We start from the raw sequence: 4016 nt of genomic DNA, 5'->3' as shown, positions 1-4016 counted from the left end.
TCCAAGATTGACTTTCTCCTCGAAAGCCTCAATGACGGACCCCATAGGTCCCAGACGATACCCTGCGAAAAAAAACAAACAAAAAACGTCAGCCGAAATTTCGGCATAAAGACGGCATGAAATGGATAAATCCAGAAACAAAAAAACACAACCTGAAGTACAAAAACAAGGGGCAATCCCGCCCCCAAACCATTCACAAAAAAAACCCAAAAACGACTCACCCCTCTTTTCAAGCAAAAGACGAGTCAAAACCACAAAAACGGCATTTCAAGACCCATACAAGGTCCGCCTACAACCCAAAATACATTCCCGACACAATGGGGATTTTACATTCCCGATGATACGTGCATAATATATAGTCTTTTTAGCCTATTTCAGCACGTATTTCTATGAATTTTTATACTATTTTTGTAGTATTTTGCCCCGAATTGGCTACTTTGGTTCGTTTTGTCCATTTTGTAGAAATGAACGCGAAAGTAGTGGAATCGTACTCTTTTTCGTTCTTTTTGCATGCATTTAGAGGAGACGGGATTTTTCCAGAGTGAGATACTACATTTGGAAGTGTCATGGCATGCATTACGAGGCAGTCAGTGACGGATTTGAGCTGATTTGAAGATAAAGGACTCGATCGAGCAGTTTTACCACTCGATCGAGTGGTTTCTACGTCCCAGGATGGTCGATCGAGTAGAATTCTACTCGATCCTTAAGCTGCAGAAAGACGAGTTACTCGATCGAGTAACTATCTACTCGATCGAGTAGATGTTGCTGAGGATTTGCTCGATCGAGCGGTTTTAATTCACTCGATCGAGTGGTTTCGCTATTATGGGCTTTAATTAGCCCGTGTTATGTTTATTTCGCAAAACTTTATTGCTTTCCTATTTAAACCTACGTTAACTAGGTTATTAGGAGGATCTTTTATTTATCTTTCATTATCTAAATTTTCTACTGTAAACTTTACTGCGTTGCTTATTCCTCTTCACTGTAACCTTGTTCTCGGATTTATTTCACTCGGATATTGTGTTCTTTACGCCGGATTCGCTTGATTGTAATTCCTTTTCCTTCTCTTATTAATAATTAATCTCTTGTTTGCTTTAATTATTCGTTTCGTTACATTTGTTCTTCTGCCCTAATTTATTTTTATGCAATTTATTGTTTATTTCATAATGTTTATTGCTGGAAATTTATCTGCTGTTAGTTTAATTAGCGACATGAGTAGCTAAACCCCTTTCATGTTGGGACTAGGGGATCTGCGGTAGGAATGTGACGATGTAGTAAATGAAACAGATGAATTGATTACAAAACTCTGTCACCATAGCAATTTAATTGTATTTATCGACTTAGTCGAGTGCACGCTTCTGAGTTATCCTTTAATCTGGCTAAAATTAATCCTAGATCGAAAGATTGGACTAAATAGGCCTGGTATGAACAGTAGACTACCCTGACGAGAATGAAAGTTAAGTTAGTGGTATTTTAGGATAGAAAGTGGACCGAAAGGACCTTTCAACATTCGTCTAACATTAATTCATCTGAGTCATTTACAGCTGAGTCACTGGACTACCGTACTGAACCGAACTCCTGACATGTCCCTCTCTATCTGATAGTTTTATCCTTATTTCTTGCTTTTACTGCTCTTACCTCTATTTCTCTTCCTTTCAACTTCATAGTTTAGAAAACAATTAAAACAACCCCCCCATTTGTGACCAAATAGATGGACTTCTACAGATATCTTGCCTCCCTGTGGAGATCGACCTGACTTCCCTAGCTATATAGTTAGTTTAGTTAGTTTATTTTTGACAGGTACACGACAGACGTGTCAAATTTTGGAGGTCTTTACAGACTATTGTTCTACTATCCCCGCCACTAAGGGGGTAACTCAAGATAAGATTAAGGAGGTTCTATTTCCTTTCTCTTTAGCCGATTCAGCCAAGGAGTGGTTGACTGTCTTGGTCCGCACAGCTGCTGGGGTTACAGATTGGGAGTCTCTTGCTCTTGCATTTTACAAGAGATATTTCCCTCCACAACGCACCAATCTGCTGAGGGCCAAGATTACTAGTTTCAGACGGGCTCCCGATGAAAGTTTCTATGAGGCGTGGTCGCGATTCAAGAAGTTGGTGAGGTTTATCCCTCACCATGGTTTTGACCCATGGTTTCTAGCTAATCAGTTCTACAATGGGTTGTATGACGACCAAAGAGCCATACTTGATGCGGCATCTAGTGGAAGATTCCAGGAAAACACCGATGATGATAAGGGATGGTCCCTTATTGAAGAGATGGCGAATCACAGTGTTGAGTATGAAAACCCGAGGGATGGGATTAGGACAGTTCATCCAGTCGATAAGCAGGTTGTGGCTCAGCTGGAAGCCATGAATGCTAGATTCGACAAGTTGGAGTTACAAGCTGCTGGGGAGCCTCAGACGGTCCATGTTCTTACTAGAGGAGAGACCGTTTCATGCGAGAGATACGGGGGTAATGATGGCCACACTGCTGTTGGCTGTCTTGTAGAGAAAGAACAAGTCCTTGCCTTTCAGCAATATAGGCAAGGAGGAGGTTCCTATTATAATAATCAAGGGGCAGTCCATCCCAATTTGAGGTGGACTAGTCAAAATGTGCTCAATCCTACACCTCCTCTACACTAGCAGCAGTCGTATGTTCCTCCACACAAGAATCAACAAGGCTTTCAGAAGCTTCCTTCCTTCACTCCTCCTAATCACGGTGCATCATCTTCCGGTGGGGTGAGTGAAATTGGTGTGCTAAAATCCATGTTGCAAGCCTTTACCAAGCAGTTTCAGCTGAGTGATCAACAGAAAGATGCGTCCATAAAGGCACTTGAAACTCAATTTGCCCAACTAGCCATGAACCAATCCACAAGAAAGAAGGGTCAATTACCGACTCAAAATGAGAAGAATCCACATAAGACGTTAAATTTCATCAATCTGAGAAGCGGTCGTTCATATGAGGGACCGGAAATGAAAAAATCAGACCCAAGAGAGGCTAAAACTGATGATGAACAGTGTTCTGGCAAAGGAAATGAGCTCACGGCAAAGCAAGTGCTCGATCGACTGGTTTCAGGTGGTCGATCGAGCATATTTGGAGATGAAAGTGCTCGATCGAGTGGTTTTTCCACTCGATCGAGTGAACAAGAAAATAGTGATGGTCGATCGAGTAGTTTTTCTACTTGATCGAGTGAACAGCAAAATGGAGTTGCTAGATCGAGTGAAAATTTCACTCGATCGAGTGATATTGATGAAGATTCTACTCGATCGAATGGGTATATTGGTCGATCGAGTAGTTTTGATGACGGGAAGCTTATTCGAGAGCCTGCTAATGCTCGTTTAAGCGATAAATCACCGGAAAGACCTCGTTCGAGAGGTAAGAAGCGTCCAAAGGATACAGAACTTGCTCCAGAAGATACATTGGAAGAGAGAAACAAGGGACTCGAGATACCTATCACGGTTCCCTTCCCGAGGCGTCTGCAGAATACTAAAGCTACTCAACAATTCGGCAAATTTGTCGAACTTCTGAAAAGCTTAGAAGTCACTGTGCCGTTTATCGAGTTGCTGACAAAGGTACCATCTTATCTTAAGTATATGAACGAAATTTTATCGCGTAAGAGGAATATTAGTGATAGTGAGACCGTAGCTTTGACTGAGGTGGGGTCAGCCCTATTTTAAAATAAGTTACCTCCTAAACAGTCAGACCCGGGTAGTTTTTCAATTCCGTGTCATATCGGTACCTATTTGATTGATAACGCGCTATGCGATTTAGGAGCTAGCGTGAGTGTCTTACCGTTGTCTCTGACTAAGAGACTCGGTTTGACAAAGCTGAGTTGCCCCAATATGACAGTCCAGATGGCCGACCGTAGTATATCACGGCCACTAGGTATAGTAGAATACGTACCTGTGAGGATCGGGAGATTCTTTATTCCCGTTGATTTCGTTGTCTTAGACATCCCCGAAGATGCACACACCCCTATTATTTTAGGGAGACCATTTTTGTCCACTGCCCGTGCAGTTATC

At 42.0% G+C, this 4016-nt stretch overlaps 1 non-coding gene across 1 annotated transcript; it reads right to left on the bottom strand.

Moving 5' to 3' along the window:
- Positions 1-2030: 2030 nt before the first annotated feature.
- LOC141625447 (small nucleolar RNA R71) lies at positions 2031-2137 on the bottom strand. Its single transcript, XR_012535226.1, has one exon. It is a non-coding gene; the product is annotated as a small nucleolar RNA R71 (small nucleolar RNA).
- Between the last annotated feature and the right edge of the window lie 1879 nt (positions 2138-4016).

This window comes from Silene latifolia, chromosome X, assembly GCF_048544455.1.
Source record: "Silene latifolia isolate original U9 population chromosome X, ASM4854445v1, whole genome shotgun sequence".
NCBI lineage: Eukaryota > Viridiplantae > Streptophyta > Magnoliopsida > Caryophyllales > Caryophyllaceae > Silene > Silene latifolia.
The sequence above is the reverse complement of the archived record's forward strand: the minus strand, read 5'-3'. Positions and strand labels throughout refer to the sequence as shown.